The sequence below is a fragment of the Mus musculus genome, chromosome 1 (assembly GCF_000001635.26).
Source record: "Mus musculus strain C57BL/6J chromosome 1, GRCm38.p6 C57BL/6J".
NCBI classification, from domain to species: Eukaryota; Metazoa; Chordata; class Mammalia; order Rodentia; family Muridae; genus Mus; species Mus musculus.
The window spans coordinates 194,649,665-194,672,684 of NC_000067.6; the positions used below are offsets into that span (position 1 = coordinate 194,649,665).

At 43.9% G+C, this 23,020-nt stretch overlaps 1 protein-coding gene across 3 annotated transcripts in view; it reads left to right on the forward strand.

The window, feature by feature from the left end:
* Nucleotides 1-23,020, forward strand: part of Plxna2 (plexin A2) — a 197,079-nt gene that overhangs the window by 29,874 nt on the left and 144,185 nt on the right. The window lies entirely within an intron of this gene.

The window sequence follows — 23,020 nt, forward strand, 5'->3', positions numbered from 1 at the left end:
AGTTAAGGGACTCATCTTGGAGGTAGTGATCAATGGAGACTTAACTATAGTCAGCTTCTTGTTTTCTTAAGGGAAGGGAATGGAAGAAAAGATAGGGTTCCATTCTGTGGTTTATCTTTTAATTGTTTCCTCCAGTCACCCATCAGTGAATACCTAGGAAACACAAATGTATTTCAGTGTTGCCAGACATTGAGATATTGGGAAGGTATTTTTCCTGAAGAGTTAATTCCCAAATTAAGTAGAACTTTTGTTGTTTGTTTAGATGTTGTTGTTGTTGTCCACACTGTGAATCATATGTACTACAACTCCTACCTGTGACCCAGATATTGTTTATAAACTGAAAGTAGTTGGTTAGAGCAGGTTTTGGGTCCTAAGAGCTTTAATGGTGGATGCTGGCCTCAGGTACACGATTGGTGCCTAGGGACAAGGTCATTTACCTACCTTTCCATTGAGGAGAGTCATGTAGAGTGCCCTCCCCACTTTCTTACCCAATTCTCAGCAGCCAGCAGGAAGGCAACATCTTCCAAGACTCCTTGTGCAACTGTACAAGCTGGAGGGAAGAAGCTGTCTGGGACTGGCAACAATGGGGCCCTCTAGTGAGGGAGGCTGAAGCCAGTAACTTGTACCTGCTTGTTGAGTGCTTAGGGTGTGGAGAAGGAGCAGAGTCTGGTTCATTATGTGGGATTATAGTAGCTACATTCTTAGTCCCTACTAATCCCCTTTTCCCTGCAAGCTTGCTCTCCTGCAACTCCTCACTATTCCTGGCACCTGTGAATCAAGGCACAGGCACGATTTTGCTGCACCTTATCCTTTGATGTTGACATTACCAGGCTTCCTTCTCCTAATCCATTTAGAGCCCTGGGAGGTTGTTGTTGGGGAGTGTGGAAGAAGAGATCTGGGAGAGAATATGAGGGAGAATTTCCATTTTCTTCTTGTTCAGATTTGCTGTAGAGAAAGTGGAAAGAACTAGTCTGAATTATGAGAAGATAGAGGACTTTCCAAACTTCTCTGGTCTTTGGAATTCCAAATCCCTTTGACCCTTTCTTTGCTCTTGGGAAATGTTCCTACTTGTTTCTCTCTTGCACCAATACTCTGCCCCACAGCTATGGACCTGACTTGGCTTTAGCATGTGGAAGAGAGGGTGAGCGAGGTCTTATCGTTTGCTTGCCTAAGCTGGGGCAGGCAGGAGTCATTCCCTGAGATTTGTTCACTGAGAGAGGAGTTACTCCCTGAAGTTGGGAAGTAGTATACTCTGCTAGTCACATCTCTGCTTAGATTGCCAGAGTCTTTCTACCTCCTTGCTTAGCAAGGTTCCCATCATCCAGCTGGGTGCATTTGCCTGACACATGGGACTTGGACAAGGGGGAAAGTTCGAATATCACCTAAGCAATCCTCAGCAGGCCATGTGCCATGTTCTTAGACATCTGCCCTATGAGGCTTCTATTTCTAATGTCTATCAAAGGCAGTGTCTTTCTCTAAAATTGTACAGAGGTGTCTGTGGGGTGGCAGAAGTGGCTGCTAGGCTAGTAAGGAACTTACCCATTGTTCCCTCACTTGTAGTTGCTGGTCTGGACTCTGTCTCCTTTACTCTTTTGGGAGTCCTATTAAAGGATAGACTGTTTATACTAATTCTCTTTAAGTCCATCACCAAAGTTTCACTGTAGGTTAAGCCTAACAAAGTAGAACCAGCCCTGCAAAATAGAGCAATTTTCTGAAAAGCCTTGAGATCATCTAGCCCACTACTTTCATTATTCTACCGATACTCAGAGGAGTAACTGATTACGACAAAGAAATAAGGCTAGTTGTTTCTTACCTTGACCCCCAAACTTGTCATTCTTTTTTACTTCAAGAAACAGCTGTGGAACAGTGGTATTGGGGTTGAGTGATTTTCAGATCCAGAGTTGCTACAGAGTTCATTCAGTCAAAGGCTACTGTCTCTACTTTTTCTGGCCTTGGACATAAACTAGGAAATCAGTATTACTATGTAAAAGAAGAATGGCCTACCCAGACCCCAAGGGAACATCTACTGACCCCGCTAGTATTCATGCATCTCACTCATTACATATCTGAGATTGCTTCACACACACACACACACACACACACACACACACACACACAGAGTGGTCCAAGAAGTTTTCTGGGCCTTGTAGGATCTCTAGCAGACTAGTCACTGAGAAGGTAAAAGGTTCAAGGGCAAGGCTGCAGGCATAGCTGCCTACTTCATGTCACAGCTTGTGAGTTGTCTATGACTTTTTACTGTGAGGTGCTGTGCCTTTGGCTGCTTCTATGACCTCATGATATCCCCAGGTTTTCCTCTGAGCAGATCACCCTTTCCTCCACCCACACTACTTTCAGGTACTTGATACCCATACCTAGCTCCTAGCAGCCTCCCACTTACCCAGCCACTTATCCCCACCCTCTCTAGAGAAAAAGCCCATGAAGAATTTATGGAATGTCCCCAGGAAATTCTAGCATGGTTCTGGCTCCATAGCTCTTTCAACACAGGAAGGAAAATAAAGAAAAAATAGCTAAGAGTCAGGCAAGGGGAGGGAATCTGGGTGCGTCAGAGCTACTCACTTCTTCCCTGCCTGGCCAGGCGTCTCCCAGACGATCCAATCCTCATCTACAGAGGCTGGTAGGAACAGGATGTCCCTGAGTGGGGAAGTGAAGAGGAAGTGAACTCACCAAAAAGGGCATAACCACAATGTGATCTTAGGTGCTTATACACATAGGAAGCCCAAAGACCAGGCCCTCCTCTTCTGGTGTACCAGCAGGTGGAACACCGGAAGAGTAGAACTGAGATCTCAAAGCCAAGATATAGTACATGCAGGACTAAGAACTGTTCTTTACATGATGGGAAACACAAGTAAAGCTTCACCACAGGGTGCAACAGCTCAAGCAGTGGGTGTGGGTCTAGTCTTCAAGGTCTCATAATAGAGGAAGAGTACCAGGTTCTGCTTTAAAAGAGTGAATTAGAGCCTGGTATGGCTCTGAGCCCAAAGAGAAACTCAAGAAAAGGATTTAGGATTAGAGTCCAGCCAATTGTATGTTACAAGCTTCATCAAAATCAATTAGTCATCACCATAGAAGCAGAAGAACAGCTTCCAGATCATGAGCAGCATTGACTCCACGTTATGAGGGAGATAATATCATAACAGAGTGTTAAGAAAGCAAGTATGAGATAAACAAGGGCATCAGGGATGTGGGAATCATGCTATGTTAAATGTATTTCTGCAAGGCTGAAAACACAAGGAAAAGAACAAATAAAAAAATAAAGACAGATCTCCAGATAATGCAATTTATTGAGCACCTTTTATGTTCTAGCAACTATTTTAAAACCTTTACATCTACTAACCCCTTGAATTCTAATGTAGCCACTCTGAGGTGGGTACTGTTATCAACTCCATTTTGCAGATGAGACAAGTTTATGTCTAAGCCCAGATTTGATTGTTGACATGCTTAGCCATCAAGCTATGGAAGACAAATTAGGCTTAGTCAATGTGGCCCCAAAGGTTGATATGTAGGAGTTGCTGCTGCAGAACCACCTTTTCTCATAACATAGGGAAGGAGTTGTTATAACCAAACTATCTTACTTGAGGGAATGAATACCTGGTCAATAGATGTATCCAGTAAGAGGTACAGTAGAAAGACTAACTCTAACCTAACCCTAACTTTAGCCCTGCATCTAACTATAGAGTCTCTCCCATGGTGACACTCTTACCCTGAAGACTGACTCCTTCAATGGAACATGAATGTGGTGATTTGAATGAGAATAGCCCCCATAGGCTTATACATTTGAATGCTTGGTCCCTAGTTTGTGGGCTGTTTAGGAAGGATTAGGAGCTGTCACCTTGTTGAAGAAGGTCTGTCACTGGAGGTAGACTTTGAAGTTTTAAAAGTCATATTAAGCCCAGACAGTCTTTCTTTCTTCCTCCATCTTGAGGATAAGATATAAGCTCTCATCCATTGCTCCAGCACTCTGCTTGCCTATCTGCTGCCATACTTACTGTCATGATCATGGACTAACCCTCTGAAACTATAAGCAAGCTGCCAATTAAATGTTTCCTTTGATGAGATGCCTTGATCATGGTGTCTCATCACAGCAATAGAACAGTATCTAAGACACTGTGACAATGGAAGACAGGCTATAGCAGATTATTGTTGGGAGCCGCGCCCACATTCGCCGTTACAAGATGGCGCTGACAGCTGTGTTCTAAGTGGTAAACAAATAATCTGCGCATGTGCCGAGGGTGGTTCTTCACTCCATGTGCTCTGCCTTCCCCGTGACGTCAACTCGGCCGATGGGCTGCAGCCAATCAGGGAGTGACACGTCCTAGGCGAAGGAGAATTCTCTTTAATAGGGACGGGGTTTCGTTTTCTCTCTCTCTTGCTTCTCTCTCTCTTGCTTCTTGCGCTCTTGCTTCTTGCACTCTGGCTCCTGAAGATGTAAGCAATAAAGTTTTGCCGCAGAAGATTCTGGTCTGTGGTGTTCTTCCTGGCCGGGCGTGAGAACGCGTCTAATAACAATTGGTGCCGAAACTTCTTGCGCGCGCTCAACAGGCCAGGAAGAACGACGCTGCTACAGGATCCTTCTGCACACGTTTATTCAGTCCTGTTTCTTCTTTTTTATATCTCCCTTGTTTATATCTCCCTTGTTTATATATCTCCCTCGAACCCTGGGCCTCTCACTCTTTTATACTCTCAGTTCCCATCCACGCACAGCAGGCCACGCCACCTCACCAGGCACGCAGCTTCAGCTAATCAGTGCAGCAGGGGCAAATCTCCACCAAATTGGATTCACCTGTATCCTGGTACACCTGCGCAGCACTCAAGATGTTTGTGTCTTATATGAGGAAGTCAGGTGCAAGTCATATGACTTAGCTGCAGTCTCTGGCGCCTTTGGGACTGCCGCCACACCCGCTCCCCACAATTCCCCCTTTTTTCTTTTTTGGCAGAGAGAATGTCTGTAGATAGCCCCCCGCAGCCATGCCCCTTACCCGTCCTTGGGTGACAAACAGCATTGGTTTGATCCCTGTCTTAGGTTGGTGACATGCCCAGGGAGTCTTATCACTGACTACCTCTCAATCATGCCAAGCCACTCCTGGGGAGATTGTGTTTTGCTTGTGGCAGGTGCATCAAAAGGCCAGGATGTTGATAATCTATGGCCAGATCTTAATTGCTGCAAGCAAGCCTCATGGGTGAAGGTAGAGGTCTGATCCCCAGTGTGCAAGCATAGGGGCCCTACACAAAACCATCCCTTAGGCTCATCACCCAGAGAGGTCTTGGCCAGCTCCCGTGTCGTTTTTCCTGGGGGAAGGGAACTAGGACACTGAACCTTCATGCAATCAGACGTGCCTTCCACAGGATGCCAACAGCAAGCTATCCTCTGTGCAGTGCTTAGCCTCGCACCCCACGGCATAACGCAGCATAATTTCTTTTAGAGCGGCAAACCGAATCTGAGGAGATTGTCCCGCCTCCACTGCAGCAAAAGCCTATGCTACCATGGCGAAAGTGCGGGCCGCACACTCTGCACCTAACACATGTGCCAAACACACAACACACACACTATAACAAGCATACATCCCAGGGCTCTCATCCCCGCTCATCTTCCCTGAAGCAAGGGATAGATGGCCAGCGGGGCTATCTCTTTAAGGGGAATTCAGGGATCAAAAAGCGTGGAAAAATTTGAACGTCATGTCGAGCTGGTATCGGCTTCTGGAATACCGAAAGGATCTCTCATCTCGGCTCCATCGTTTGTGCTTGTGGGATCATCCACCACATCCACAGGGGCAACTGGATCAGGAGCCTCATTCTTGCAGCGTCTCACCAATCTCTCCAGCACCCAAAGAGGTTCTGTCTGGTCCTGTGGAAACACACAAACAGACCCTCTCGCCCACATCAACACCTGATCTGCTCGATCCTCTCCAAATCTCCAGACAGAAGGTCCACCTACAGGTGGCTGCTGAGGAGGCATAGGGAGGCGGCACAAAAGCTAATTCGCCTTCCTCCTCCACCTCGGCTCTTTTATTTTGTCCTTTCTGTCCACCTGATAACACTGTCTTTCTTTTTCCTTTTTCTTTTTAAGCCCTTCTCCTTTTCCGACATACTTTCTTGTTGCTCTGTAAGGATTTTCTGACCTGTCTTGACTGCCTCTTGATTCAAACAGTAACAGAGTCCATATATCAGAACAAACAAGACCAAAACTATCAGACCTACCCACAAAGGGTCAATGGGAGAAAAAAGCATAACTACACAGCGAGGATCTATTGATCACTACACTGAGGTTATCATAGTTCCTTAACTTGTCCCCAAACCAGGAACCTTAATTTGTCCCAAAGCCTGCTTCCTGGCAACTTTATATTTGCCTCTATTTTATCCGAGGTCCTTCCCAAACTCCTGGGTTACTTTGTGCCTACTTCCTGGCAACTTTATGCTCACCTCTATTTTATCCCAGGTCCTTCCCAAACTCCTGGGGTCGCAAGTTTCACTCACTGCGAACTTACCCTGCCGGCAACCACTGACTGCTGAAAGTTCTGAACTCGGTGGGGGAGTCGGTTCCCCGTACGGGCCACCAATTGTCACGCCCACTCTCGACCAGCAAGAACGACGTGACCACCAGTCCTTCTAACAGCAGTTTATTCCGTCCTCATCTTTCTTCTTTCTCTTCATCAGTACCGTTCCCCAGCTGAAGAGTTCTGAATCCACGCCGGATCCTTCTCAACAGTCTGTTTTACGGGAACACTTTATTAACCGCTCCTTCCCAGTGATGCAGTTCTGAATCCTTCCTGTAGCAGGGGGTCTTCGCTCATGCCTGAAGATGTTTCTTTTCCCGGGTTTCGGCACCACTTGTTGCACGCGCTCAACAGGCCAGGAAGAACGACGCTGCTACAGGATCCTTCTGCACACGTTTATTCAGTCCTGTTTCTTCTTTTTTATATCTCCCTTGTTTATATCTCCCTTGTTTATATATCTCCCTCGAACCCTGGGCCTCTCACTCTTTTATACTCTCAGTTCCCATCCACGCACAGCAGGCCACGCCACCTCACCAGGCACGCAGCTTCAGCTAATCAGTGCAGCAGGGGCAAATCTCCACCAAATTGGATTCACCTGTATCCTGGTACACCTGCGCAGCACTCAAGATGTTTGTGTCTTATATGAGGAAGTCAGGTGCAAGTCATATGACTTAGCTGCAGTCTCTGGCGCCTTTGGGACTGCCGCCACACCCGCTCCCCACAGATTATGGGAGCAAAGACAGATGGTCAGCATGCCCTAGATATGGTCTTTGCAGTTCAAGCTGGGTTGAGCCTGCCTGGAACATGGCTGAAAGTTTTTCACTGTCAGAAAGAGGTATTTGGTATATGCAGGGCAGATCTAAGGTGCTGGGGGGTGCTGGGGCAAGCAAGACACAGGGGATGGGATGTATGGTATCCTAGAGTCTGAACACTGTACTCTATGATGATGTCCCCTGGTTAGTGTAGGCTGGGAGTTAATGTCCATGCAGGTAGAGGAAGAGTTGGGGCAGAAACTAGAAACTCATTTCAGATATCTTTCTGACTCCAAGGAAGAGTGGAGTATACAGTCTAAGGTAATAGAATCAGGAACTGTGCTGAATCAGAAAAGACAGGGGTGTGTGGGGGGAGGGACTAACTCAAGTTTTAGGATGTTGCTCAGGAGCTTCCTAGCATTCCCAGTACCTAGAACTCTGTCCACCTGCTCAACCTACCATTTCACATCCTACCATATTCTCTTGCAGAAGCTAAGGTGGCTTTCTGCTTTAGCCCTCTTGTCCTTTGGAACTGAGGCTGTAACTAGGAGTGAGTGCTGCTGTTTCTCTGCCCCTGGCCTTGCAGAAAACATGTCTATTGCCTAGTGCTTGTGACATATACTTTACCCTGTCACTTCAACCATTGCTGCCACACACTGCAAACGTCTGACCCCACTACCAGATAAAATATCTCACATTAGGGACTTGGTAAGCACACCTCAAATGTACTGGGTCGTACTGTGCCAAATCCTATTGCAATAATTGGAATAGAATCAGATGCCAAGATTGACTCCTATGGCTGAAGCTCTTATAGAGAGCAGCTCTCATGATGGGTGGGCAAATCCATTGGCTGGCAGTGGATGAGAAGTCATGGAAGCAGAACTCCTACTGAATTACAGGAAGAGAATGATTTCTGGATAATATTTGGAAGAAGGAGTAGAGGTGCTCTGAGACATTAGCTAATAAGGCAGGGGAAGAGCACTCCCTGCATTGCCTAGAGACTCTAGAATAGCACACATAGACATCTGCCTCGCCTGGATCAGGTGAAAACTTTGTAGTAGGCAGGTGCAGAAGCTCAGATAACCAGTTTCTCTAGTACTCTAGCAGCCCTTTACTTTTTGACTCCTGGGACATTTTTACAAATTCACTGAGACTGTCCAATTTCTAGAGAGGGCCACGTATAAAGTATATTTATAAGGGAAATTGTTTCTATGTTTTCCAAAGAATACACCAAGGTATGGTATCTAGTGTCCAGCCTACCAGAAACCCTGACATCCCTACCCTATCTTCTTGTAATCTCATAATTGAGTCCTCAAGCAAAGCCAAACAAAATGTGAACTTCTTGCATTAGCAATTTAGACCTTGAAGAGTTTATCAGGATTTCTTCCCAGAGTTAGTACTCAGAGGTTTAATAAAAGTAACATGTTCACATTTATACACCCTTCACCTCACATGGCTATACTGACATTCACACAGACTTCCTCCCTAACACCCAAGTTCCTAACCTGCTACTTCGCTGCCTTTGTTTTGTGGGGTCACTGTGGCAGCTGGGAAGGCCTAGTTGCATGAAAATCTGGGAAACATGACTTTATTCCTTGCCAATCCTACTGAACAAGAACAATAGCCACTGGTTCCTCAGGGTGGAAATGATTCACTTCTCTCCCTGCAGGAATCCTTGATCCTGTAAACAGCCAGGAATAGGAGCTGGGAGGTAGTTCCAGAGTCCCTAGTGGTTATCCTGACACTAGAGACATCTGATTTGGTCCCCTGGCATCCCAGAAATGCTGAGATATGGAGTTGTGGTGGGCCCGCAGATGTTCTCTGACCTCCCCAGAGTGTGTATCACAGAGGTGGGGTACTGACTCCAAAGCTCACTGCCAAATCACTGTAATGAAACTGGCTCCTTGCCCAGACTCCTGCCACCAAACTCACTGTTTGTTTTGTTGTTTTATAGACCCCTTGGGTTTAGAGGACTGGTCTTCCCAAAGCTGGGAAAAGAGGCATTTCTTTGGCACAAGGAATAAGTCATACTTACAGATACCCCATATGTATGTCCTCCTGCTCAGCCATGACAGATGTAGGCAAAGGTTTTCAACTCTATCCAGACTCCCACCAGGCCCCAGGGAAAGGGCTTCCACTCTCCCAGAACCCTTCTGAAAAGGGAAGCTAAGTGCATATTTATTTTTGCATCTTTTGTGCAGTTTGTGCACTTCAATTCTAGTGACCCCTGCTTGAGGCATAAAACATAGTGTTCTGCTGGCTGTTCATAGTCCAAGAGTGAGTCGTGAAATTCTGGACTTTTTATAGGAAGGTGAAACCAGGAAACTATGGCTTGAGTCAGGAGGTTGGAGATGAAAATTCAAGTTCATAGCATGCAGATGATCCAAATATATTCTGTAGAATTCACTACAAACCAAGGTGCCAACTTGTAAAAGCCACGTCCCCAGAAAAGTGCCCACCACATACATACATGTCCTGTAGGCAACTAGGTCTTGAGTGTCTCTGTCAGCAGGGACTTCCAAAGGCCAGCTGCTCCAGCCCCTTCCCTTTAGGGTGAGACTGATGTACATAAAGGAAACTCTGTGGTTTCATGTGACCTAGTTCTGAATATAACCTAGCAGCAATGAGACCTCTGAATTCCAGTGACCTGTCCTGTAAAGCAAAGGTGATTCTTACCCTTGCTCCATGAAATGGTAATTTGTTCTTGGAATAGTATTTATGGAATGTTATGGTGGTTTGAATGAGACTGCCTCTCATAGGCTCATATATTTGAATGTTTCGTTGCTAGTTTGTGAAACCATTTGGGAAGAATTAGTTGGTGTGACCTTTTAGGAAGAGGTGTGTCACAGAGAATGGGACTTAGGTTTCAAAAGCTTATGCTATGTCCTCTCTGTCTCTGTCTGTGTCTCTCTGTGTCTCTCTGTCTCCCTCATCTCTCCTCTCTGCCTTGTTAAGATGTAAGTTCTCAGATACTGCTCCAGCCTTGCCCCCGCCTGCCTGCTGCCATGTTCCCTGCCATAATAGTCATGAACTGTAACCCTCAGGAACTATAAAGTCCAGTAAATTCTTTTGATGTTGCCTTGGTCATGGTGCCCCATCATAACAATAGGTGTGTCAGGAACTAGGTAATATAGTAGTGACTAAAACTGTCAAAGTACTCATCCTAATGGAGATTCCATTTAGTGTGGGAAGACAGACATAAACCAGAGGTGAACATGATCTCTATGTGTGAATGGTAAATGCTAATGGACAAAACAATCAAAGAAATGATTTGTGTAAAGCATAGAGTGCAGAACTTGGCACAGTCACAAAATGTGACCTTTTTCTTTTGTTTTGTGGAAGAAAGTAGCAACAAACACTTTGGATATTTGTCATAAGAAATGAAAAGATAGTATATGAAAACTTTTTAATAGTGATTGTTACAGAAGAGTTTTCTGTAATTGTGAGCATCTTTGAGACTTCTGTCAAAATCCTACTTTTCCTTGGTTTCCTGCAGGTAGTGACACTGTCACATCAGGCTTCCTTTCAGTGACACATTTGCAAGGTCAGATAAAGGAAGACACTCTTGTCCCCTGCCCCCAGTCCTGAGTCATGGGAAAAAAAAATTGGAAGACTGGCCCAGCTGAGCCCATCTAATCTAACCCTGATGGACTTTGGCATCTAGCTACATTAGTCACCAGTGAGAGCAAACAAGCTGTGCTGGCCCTCCCTGGGGTGGAACTGCAGGAAGTGAGGCTCTATGTCTGCTGCTTTGCAGAATTAACCAACCAACACTGTTTTCTCTGGATGTGTGCACCCAAGCCAACCACAATACTGCGGTGCCGCACAGCTCTGCCCCACATGAACTATGTGATGTTGGGAGCAGTTTCCTTAGCTAGATCACAATTGTCCATCTTGCTATATTGCTGTGAGTGTTTGAAGGATGTAGAATATCTGACAGAGCCTTGTGTAGAGCTTAAAGGAACTCCATGAATGGCAGATGTTGCTGTTGGCATCATCGCTGCTAGTGTTGTTTTAGGCACTCCTATACTGTTATGTTTTTCCTTCAGAGGTCTGAGTTCCTTTTGTTTCTCTCAGCTCATTAATCTTACATTTTAAGATGTTCAAGAAGAGTTGGGATTGTTCTGTGTTCTGCTGCATATGGAAATGCTCCATACATTTTCTCTGGTCATATGGCTAATCAAGGGAAGATGGGGACATTGGAGACAGTATCACAAATATTTTAGCTGAGATGAATTACATGCATATTTAAGTCAGTTTCATAACCCATGATATTCAAGTGAAAAGCTCCTAGCTGTTGGAATCTCTAGGGTTTTTTTTTTTGCTTGTTTTTTGTTTGTTTGTTTTTTTTTCCCGTGAGCATACTTTCGATCCAGTGAGATATAAGGCAGAGAGGATGAACCTGGAACTCTGAGCCCTCCTAGTCTATCTTAATCCTATCTCAAATTTTAGAAAGTTCTTTAGGTTTCAAGGTGGAGAAGAGGTTATAAGAATCTGATGCCAAGGTATCCCACTCAGACACTACACTCTTACTCTTCTGTATTCCATGCAAAAACTAGTGCTGCCCACTGAATAATGTCCCTTTCCCTGGAAGGAGACATAACATCAACGGGCTTTATTTAATCAGATTGTTCCCTGCTTAAGTGGTCTGGGGTTTGTGAGCAAGCAGCAAAGACAAGGGTAAAGACTACAGAGTTGGGACTTATGGGAGAGGGGGAGCAGAACTCTTAAGGAGAAGGCTGATACTATCAAGCAATATCAGAAGCCTTCTTATAGCTGTAAATGGACTTTACTCCTATAGGGGACGCTAAAGCCAGGTTTAATCTAGAGATCCTGGACACTGATGTGCATATATATATATACACATATATACTTACACACACACACACACACACACACACACACACACACACACACACACACTGTTACTGGAGAAGGTAGCCAGGCCTTGAAATGTTGGATGATCTACTCAAACTCACACAAGGTTAATAACAAAGACATTCTAAATTCCAGGTTTGGGTGTCTCATCTTTGGGACTCTTCTCTAAGTGAAAGAACTATTTCTTTGCTTTTAACATTAAACTAACTGCTGCTTCTCCATAGAACACAAACATTTTCTGAGCTGAATCCAACTTTGGTCTGGGGATTATTCTCTCAGAGCAGGATCCACCTAGATTTTGCCAGGCTTGATCATGTAGCTTGCTCTAGAGTGAACTGCATTCTTTACCCTTCATTCTATATGTCTAGAAGTCTCACCAAAGCCTGTCTAGCAGGAAGGCTACTCAATCACCAAATGTTTGCCCTGGGGCTGAGAGGTTCTGACAAGTCACTGCAGTGGGACTCTCCAATCATCCATGCTAGGCTTCACTCCTGGCAAGCAACTCTGACTACTGTAAACTAGTCAGCTCCTGTGTACTAAACCCTGATCTGAGTATATTTCAAATTATGTTTCAGCAACTCATATCATGTAAGAATTAGTATGTCCATCTTACATATGAACAAACTGAGTGAGGTTCCAGAGAATTAATAACTGGGTTTCTTTGCTACAAAGCAGAGAACTTAGATTTGTATCCAGGTCTTTATAAATCCTGATGTGGGCTTTTAACCACTGGATTTTACCTTCTCATGACCTTCTTTAAGAACCTATTATTCCAGCTGCAGTCTTGTTGTGTGACAAGACTTTTCCTGGGGAGACACAACATGCACTACTCACCCAAGAAAGGAATCCCAGTGACAGACCAAAACATGGATATCACGAAGTCCACCTTGGTGAACCAATGATATTTCAGAGTTTATTTATAAGAGTAAGGGTTAGGGGTTACTTACAAGAACAGAAATGACTCATGGGTGGTAGTTCACGAAAGCTGGGAAACACCACACAGCCTAAAGGCAGCTTAACAGGTTGGAGAGTGTCATTTCCAAGTAATTCTGGGCTAAACCTCTTCCAGACAGTTTCGATGGTGAACTGGTCAGCTTCAGGTATTTCTTGAAGTTATTTTGAGTTGTTTACCTTCCTAATTAAGGAGCTTCCCTGTAGGATAGAATGTTTCACACACACACGTCTCCCTAGACTTTTCATACAATTGCAAGAAGAGAGAAGAAAGGAAGGATAGATAAACATTTTGCATTCTGTAAAGCAGAGGTGCCCAGGAAACCAGGAACATGGCAGCTGTCAGCTCAGCACATGCTGTCTTGTTTCACTCTCTTCAGGCCTCTTCCTTGGACTCACAGTGGGTGGGGTGGCAGCCTTTTGTGCTGCACACAATCCCCAGCTCACTTCCCTTTCTCTAGGCATCACTATTTGCTCAGAGCTTTCTGAAGGGGACACAAAAGAGGGCCACTGACAAAGCCAAAGGCTTCTGTGTAGAGCAAGGGTCCTGGCCTGAACCCATGCATCTCTCAGAGCCCCCAGGTTCTTCTTCAAAGATATTGTTTAGGGTCCTTTATGTGCCAGTCATACCCATTCAGAGATGGCTGAGCAAAAGTTTCAGTGTGGGTGAGGAGGACACAGAAAAATGGAGTCATTTTGATCTAGCAAATTGGAAGGGACATTAATGCAATAGTTAACAGCAGACCACTGCACAGGGGATGGGCACAAATGTTCAACCTCTGTTTATGGGGCTTACATAGTTCTATCAATATTGATGCCTGATGCCTTTGATTCTGACACTAATCATTGCTATGAGTTAAATTTGCAGCTCTATAATTATGATTCTATTAATAGGGCTTTAAGCTAAGTACCACCATGTCATGTGTCTTTCTCATGGTTGAAAATGGCATCCTTGGAACTCTACTAATAGGGCACACCTGGGATTTGCCAGGAATGATGTGAAAATTATACATTCTATATTTGTACTGGGCCTTTTCTGAAATACCAGTGAGCAATAGTGAACCTGGAGAGGGGGAAATGCTATGCAGAGCTCAGGTAGCAGCCAGGTGTCTGCTCTTGGAGTCTTAGGACACCCCAGCAAAAAACAGACTGCTCACAATCAAACTTCAGCTCTCACGAAGGTCTTTACCTCCGTCTAATCTGACATTACTCAGAGACTAGATATTACTGTGGTAATTTCTTTTTAGACTTGAACATGGCTGTGAGAAGACCAATGTTTCCTCAGAGACTGAAAATCATTAGCCATATCTTACTGATAGTCTCATCTGTGATCACTTTCAACTGGATGGCTGGGACAGACCCCCACCCCCACCCCCACAGCCAATTCCAACCCATCTAGCGAGTTCTGATCTCTGTAGACACAGAGAATTTAGCCATCTCATTTATTTAAAAAAAAAAAAAAGAGCTCATTGTGCACAGGGTGGGTTTGAAGAGGGTGCTTGAGGTCCTGTTCCTGGTAGACTTGCAGTAAGTTGAGTCACTGTGACAACTGAGCTTTCACTGAGAAGGGCATAGTCCTGCCCTAGAGACACTACAGGTCTCATTTACCCTCCACCTAAGTAATCATGGTTGTCATGCACAAGGATTATCTAACCTCTTTCTGATAGCATCTGTGTGATGACCCGGTATCACTTACAATATTAATGTGTCCCTAGTGACACAAGGGCTACATTAGCCCTGCTCTTTTAACCTCCAAACTGAAAATATTTTTTCTTCCCAGCCATCAATTATTGATTTTTTTTCTTTTGTGTTTTGTGTCATCTCAAGAGGACCATGATTTGAGTTCAAGTTCTCCGTTCTATTTGCTGAGGATGTGGCCTTGCCTAAGTTAGTTGACCTCTGGGAAATACAGAGTTTGGGGTTCACCTCTTTAGAGGGACTGTCAGATCTCCTCAGGATATCTGTGAAGTTGAATGAAGATGCTTAGCACAGGTCCTTCCTGCCCCCTCCCTGCCCCATCTTTCCTTTGCTTTCCATTCCTTCAGGAATGATGAGCAGAGGGGGAACTTCCCAGAGGAAAGCTGGCAAAGTACAATCTCCAGCTCCTTCCTCCCAGCACACTAAAATGCTTTATAAGCTTTGTCATTTTTCTTTTCAGTGGGACCAGAATCTCAGATAAACTAAAGCCAACCCCAAGCTCAGAAACATCTTTTTATTGATCAAATCTGGCATCTTTGAAACTTTGCTCATAGAATGAGATTTCTGTTGGGTCATTGAAATTTCTATAGTCATGTTTCTCACTGAATATAGACCGTTAAGTGGTCCCTTTACTATTGAAAGTTGGCCTGGTAGTAGACAAATCTTCAAGGACTTGGGAACATGGGTAAAAGTATGTGCACATCAGCAAAAATTGGACACTGCTTCTAGTATCCTCTAGTCTGTAGGATTTAAGTACTTCTATTATCTGCCACTCACACCTTACATGTCTACCATTCTTGTAAATACATACTGAAAACCAAGTGTATACTACAACAGCAAAGGGTGAGTAACCAGCATTAGCATAGAACTTGTCATTCCTCAATATAAAATCTCAGAACAATGTGCATAGTTGAAACTTTAATACCTGCATTTTTATCATTTATCACACAAGTGTTTTCCCATATACACAGTGTTGAGTAGAGGTAGGATTTCTGTCAGATAATTGTAGGAGTTGCTGTTGGATTTAGTCCTTTTGATACTGGAGGTTATCCTGGTGCAGGGCAAGTCCACAGTTCCTATCATGTGTTCAGTCCTGTATCCCACACGGCAATACTCACTTTATTCTTTTATCTTGACACTTTCAAAGTCTTAGCTAGAACAGCTAGGATCCCCAAATCTGACTTATCCTTAAGGGTTGTATTAGGTACCCTGAAATTCCCTCTTACCTCCAATCTTTCCAGTAATCTAACTGCAGAAGCCATAAGCTGTGGGCAGCTTCAGTCTCAGGCAGATTGGTGGTATCCCCAGAGGAATGGCTACAGACTGAAATGGAGGAAAAGCTTGCCCAACCTCCCACAACCATCAAATCAAAGAAATAAAAAGGCTGTCTCCTTGGTGCCTCCCTGATATTTATGTCTGAGCTCGGCAGACACCCCTGGGTTGCAGCCAGTCTGTTTCGGCATTAGTCCATTACGCTTTTTATGATGCATGTTACCCACCCCCTCCCCTACCCCTGGAACATTTTATGACTGTCCTTTTCATTTCTAGAAAGAGCTTCATGGAATGGCAGATGCCTGCATTTCCCCACTCTTTGGGGAGCTATTCATGGCAGCCTGTCCCAGGCCATAAACAACAGGAGATAAACCACAGCCACTGGCAGCCAAAGCCAAGTATCAAGAGGTTCAGAATGCGGTGAGGAAGGAGTTTGGTGGTGTATGGACCAGACAAACCTGGGGACCTGGGTGTCATGCCCTTGACAAGAGAGCCAGGGCCATTATACCAACATTGAATAGTACTACTCTCCAGATCTCCCAAAGGCTAGAGGGAACTCCTTTCATTCTCCCTCACACTAGGGCCCAGAAGCCTCCCATCCTATCATTGTAATCAGAACCAATGCAATTTACAGTCAGGAGAAGAGATTCCTTTGGAATTATCTATCCATACATGCATGCCTCTCACCTCTTGCCCATGCTTCTACATGCTGAAACAACTTCTTCAAAGTTTCTCTGCTTTTTCCTACCCACTCTCATTGCAGCATCTACACAGTCTCCTTCCTCCTTTCATATTCTTCCAGTACTCTTCTCTCTGACAGACAGGACCAAATCTTACCAATCTATCACACTTCTTCTGGATCATTAAAACTTCACCCTGGACTCTGGTGTCCTGGCAGTGATATTTATTTATCTCAGCTCTTGAGTTGCACACATAAGTAAGTCACTTGTGACACTGTGAGAGATAGCATCCAGGGTTAGGTGTTCTGTAAAAGATACCCCTAGAAGAAAACCAACTTCTGAATGAATAATGAGAGATTTTAGATTCTTTCAAAAAACATAGATAAAATGTGAAAAATGAGTGGAAAGAGAGACTGTGAGGGTAAGCAAGAGCAGAGCAGAGCCCTGGATAATGAGGGTACAGGATAGGTTTCTTCCTATTGAGCAACCTTCGTGACAGGGCTTCAGAGGAAGTGGAGGGGGATAGTGTTCTTTCTTTTCTCCTTATTTGGTTTTGGACTCCACATCAAATGGAATATATGGATGAAACTGATGGGAATTTAAAATGTGTGTACATATCAGACTGCTGAAGACAGTAGCTATTATACTTTGTGTATGTTTTGTAGTAAGCTGCTCAATTATTTATTGGGCACTGAGCTTTAATCTCATAAACCTGCCTTCAGGCCCCCAACATCAACAGCCTGAGCACTGCATAAAACCTCCAGCCTGCTGCAGCCTGGGCCACTCCAACTAGCAATTGTTCTCACAAGGCCTTCCCTCAGATAAGCTATTTGAAGACTATATACCCTAGGAATGCCCTTCTAGTCTGCTATCATTGCATCTTGGAAATTGATTTGCATGTTGTAAAAGACTAGGGTCAGAACCTCCACACACAATATCAAACCATGTCGAAAGATCTCAGTTCTTCCTAAGCTGAGGTAGAGGAGGTCCAGAAGTCAAAGGAAATGACTAAAGCTGTGTTTCCTGAGCTGTGCCTTTATTATTTTGAGATCTGCCTCTTTTAAATTAAAAAAAAAAAAGGAGTTTTTTTTTCTCTCCCTGGCTCCCAAGCCTGAGGGTACTAAACTGGGTATGAGTCTCCTAGTCATGGTCTAAGGGCTTGATGGTGACAGTATTCTTACCCTTACTTAGGGGGTTCAAGTTATACAAAGATCTTTCAAGTCTTTGTCATCTGCTTTGAGCTTATCTTGAAATATTGATAACCCTATGGGGTTATTCCTTGGCCATAGGAAGATGATGCTGGTCCAGAGTAGTCCCATGACATCACCAATATTGGCAAGTACAAGAATGCTGTACACTATAATCATCATTTAGATATTTCAGCTCATGAGCATGGGAACAGTATAGAAACCAGGACACAAATATTCTCGTATATATCGGTACCCTGGACAGTGAAAAACTAAGACCAACACCAGGGCTCTTGAAATAGAAATTTGATATATGAAGGTATACTTCTGGGCCTGAGTTTCCATTCTTTTTAAAAGTAAGGGGCAAGGCCAGTACTGTCTGGGTTTTATCACTAACTGTGCTGAGTAGCTGGAAACTTTTATTCCAGGATTCATATCCCAATGACATAACCAAAAGAGAAAACATGTTTTACAAACATGAGTATGTAAAACATTTAGGGTAAAGAGCTTGTTACTTTAATCAGATTCAAAGCTGTCTCAGACTCCAAAATCTTAAAACATGGTGTCAGTACTTTTTGGTCACTATTCGAAGTGGCCAAGTGTTGCCTGATTACATGTCAACCTGATGCAAGCTGGAATTTTCTGGATAGAGGGCATCTTAATTGAGAAAATGTCCCTGCCAGAGTCACCTGTGTACAAGCTGGTGGCGCATTTTCTTGATTGATGGGGGAAGGCCCAAGTCACTCTGGATCGCACCACCCCTGGCTTGTGAGCCTGTATGCTATAAGAAAGCCAGAAGAACAAACAATGGGAAAGAAGCCAGTAAGCAACACTTGCCCATGGCCTCTGTTTCAGTTCCTGCCTCCAGGTGCCTGCCTTTAGTTCTTCCCCTGAATTCCCTAGATGACAAACTACAAGTTGTAAACTGAAATAAATGCCTCCCTCTCCCAAGTTTCTTTTAGTCATGGTGTTTTATCATAGCAATAGAAAGCTAAGATATGCTTTCACTCCAATTCTGTCCTTGAGTCAAAGTATCTTGCTCTCATATGTTTTGAGATCAAGGACAATAATATAATTTTTAATGTTTTTATTAATTCTTTGAGAATTTCACACAGTGTATTATGATCATGTTCATAGCCCTTCCCTAGCTCTTTCTAGATCCACTTCTATCTCTACCAACTCAACTTGGTGTTCTCTCTCTCTCTCTCTCTCTCTCTCTCTCTCTCTCTCTCTCTCTCATACCCATGGAGTCCAGTTTGTATTGGCTAAGTACTCTTGGACATGTCCTGGAGTATAATGATATATCAGGGTTTAGGGTTTATACCATTAAAGAAAACTAACCCTAATCCTCTTTAACAGCTATCAAATGTCAGTAGCTCCTTAGCTACTTAGGTACTTTGTTCCCACAACAACTTTCTTCATACCGAGATTTTATCTAGCTTGTACAGATCTTGTGTATGCTGTCACAATCACAGTGAATTCATATGTACAACTTCCCTGTGTGTCAAGAAAATATTGTTTCACTACCTCTGGCCCTTATATATTGACCAGTTGTGGGTCTCTGTATTCATTTCTATCTACTGCTAGAAGGTTCTCTGTTGAGAGCTGAGAGATTCACTGCTCTACGGATATAGCAATACATCATCAGGAGTTGTTTCAGTGTTATGTCTGTTTAGCAGAGTGATAGTAGTAGGTTCTCCCTTAGGGCCTATGACCTATATAGCCACAGGTTCTTGGCCTCATTGGAAATACCAGGTATGAGTTTCATTTCATGGAGTGTACCTTAAATCTAACCAGAATGTTGTTAGTCACTCCTGAGACATTTATATATCTATTGTACCTTTGGGCAAATCTTACCAGGCAGATCATTGCTATAGCTTTCAAGGTTCACTGGTGAGATTTTGTTAACCAAGGCTAGGTAAGATTTTTGTTAACTAAAAATAAAAGGTTCAAATGAGATAAAGAGATGTTGGGCCTGCTTGATCATCACACAGTGTGTACCCCCAAATAACAGGAGCACTTTCCTGTATTTACTACTGACAATTTACACACACACATATACATGTGGGCATGTATGTACACACGTGCACATACTCTTGTATGCACACATTCATACTTACACACATATAAAAATACATGCATATGCATTTATACATACATCTATGCACACATACTTCCCTTCTCCAAACTTGTATTAGTTTCAGGAGAAAAAGTATACCTAAAAGAAATCAGATGCAGAGCCCAAGGACCAGACAAGCTGTGGACCAAATTGGGAGCTGAGGACTATAGATAGCCTCCAGAGATAGAGGCTGGCTCATGGTTTTGGTTATAAAGCCAAGTCAGACAGAGCAAGCAGAAAGACAGACTAATAATTTGTCCAAGTCTGGGTCCATGGAACCAGATCAGGACAGAAAGTTACTTATGCCAGCTGGCCTGGTCAGCCATGTGGCAAGTGGAGGGCAACCTTGAATCTTTACTGGTTGCAGGGTGTTAAGATATAGACTGATGTTATGGATCTGAAAAATAGGATGGAATCTCTGAGAAAACTTTATATGTGCCTTTACATGCCCTCTACATCTTAGTATGTTCTTTGACATGTTCATTTATTTACTTCTAGAAAAAGAGATCAAATCATAGGTTTTCATGTCACTTGTTCACATATATCAACCCTGTGGTTTGCCAAGGACTGGTCTTATAGACATTTGCAAGACCTGTAATGTTGTCTATTATGTCCTAGCTCTACAGTGTATACAGGCCAGAGTACTGCTAGTCTTCCTACAATGCACACAGTGCCTACAGTAAAGTATAATCTGGTCCACAGCATCCACAGTACTAAGATTAAGAATCCCTGCTCAAAGGAACAAGCGTTGTCTGTGCCAACCATGATTCCTAGCTCTGCTCATAAATCCTCCTACCCACAATATAGGTACCAAGATGACTTAATTTTCCAAAGAAAACAAAGACTCTGGATAAAATTGTCTTCATTAATGTAAGATATGCTTATTGGACAATTGAGAATGTCCTATGCTTGAAAACATGCTCACTCAGGCATCTGATCTCTCTGCTTATCCAATAAGAGCATCTAGGTGCACAAGATCAGAAAAGAATCAGGTAATAAGTGAGAGGGGCATATGTACATAAGAGGTACACATATCTCATAAATGCTACTGTTTATGAAGAAGATGCTCCATTCCCACCTTCACACACACACACACACACACACACACACACACACACACACACACACAGGTTTTCATACTTTGCTAGGAAGCAGGTAGAGATATTTCTCCTGTTATTAGATGCTTGATAAAAATCTGTTCCCTGTCAGCTTCAGGTTTCTCCCTGTGCTGATGCTGATGCTGATGCTGATGCTGATGCTGATGCTGATGCTGATGCTGGGCCTATTGCAGTAGGCATGGGCTCTTTCTGAAACTCCTGACTGATAAGAGGGAGGACAGAGGCAGTATATGCTAGAAAGGGAGAATTAACGCAAGAATCAGACTCTCTTGCTGTAGTTCTCATCCTTATTACCTGCTAAGTAGACAATATTGAACAAATCAGGCAGTCTCACTGAGTTTGGGCTTTGTCTGTCGGAATGATTATACCTATCGTGCAGAGTCGCTTCACAAAATCTAACAAGGCCAAGTTTATTCTTGTTATACTGGGCAGAAAAGGCTCCAGAAATTAGAGCTGTTTACAAGACTGAAGAAATAGCTTAGTCAGTAAAGTGTTTGCTGTACAAGCTTGAAGATTTTACTTTAAACTCCAGAACCTATGTGAAAATGCCAGGTATGGCATATCCATTAATCCCAGTTATGGGGAGGCAGAAACCAAAAGCTTCCTGGAGTTCATTAGCCAGCCTTGCTAAACCAGCAAGTGCCAAACCAATGAGATACCCTGCCATGCACACGCAAAAAGGTGAACAACATTCTAAGGAACAACATTCAACACTGTCTTATGGTGTCTACATGTATACATACATGCATGCATACATACATACATACATACATACATACAAACACACAAACAAACACATACCTGCCTACATGTGTGAGCCCAAACACACAAGAACATGCACGGGTGCAGGGAGGACTAGAAGGAGACAGACAGACAGACAGACAGACAGACATGTGTGTGTGTGTGTGTGAGAGAGAGAGAGAGAGAGAGAGAGAGAGAGAGAGAGTGAGAGCATGCCACTATGCTCGTCATTTTGCCTCAGGTTGGATCTTTTTCACATCCCTAGAGGAGCAAGCAGGAGCCTGTGCACTTGTCTAGTGGGCCTGGTAAACATAGTAAGTTTCTCTCCCTGCTTTGGGCCTTCTGTAAGGACGACATTGCATACAGTCCAACGTAGACACTTGGGTCAACCACAAGGCCACCCAGTATGCCTTGTGTTGTAGTGAATGACTCAGACCATAGCTACCCTACTTCCCTAAAGATGACCATGTGCCTGTGAGTCACCACAGCCAGATTCTCCATAATAACCATACAGACTTTAGTTACATGAAAGGAGTTCCCACACACCCTACCTCCACTGCCTTATCTTTGGTAACTTCTCAGCCCTCACTCAGGGTCAGATTCCAACTTCACATGTAACAGTGAGCATAGGACTTCATGGCTTTTCTTCCACATAGTCACAACATCACCTGTACTGAGCATCTCTCGACCATGTTAACAGTGAAACAAAATCCAGTGGGTTATTTGGTGAGTTAGCAGTGCAGCCTAGACCAAAGCCTCAAAGTTCAGCTGGCTCACAGTGCCAGTCAGCACTCTTGCTGCCCTTGCTAACATTTCTTTGGTATATTATTCACACAGTACCTTTGCAGTGCCTATTGTGTGTAAACTTGTAAATCCTTAACCATGGGGGGAGAAAGCATCCAGCAGGCATGTTCCTCCAGCACCCACAATCTACTTGAAGGCTTAAGACAAGACTCTCTTACTTCATTCTCATTTTCCTAGAGGCAAGGCATGGGCTTACACTTTGAGGGAACATTGTGGTACTGAGACAGTGGCACCGTGTGCAGCAGGAAGGAGCCTGGGAATCAGATGACTAAGACTCCAGCCAGCCAGTGGTAGATCTTGGAGAAGTC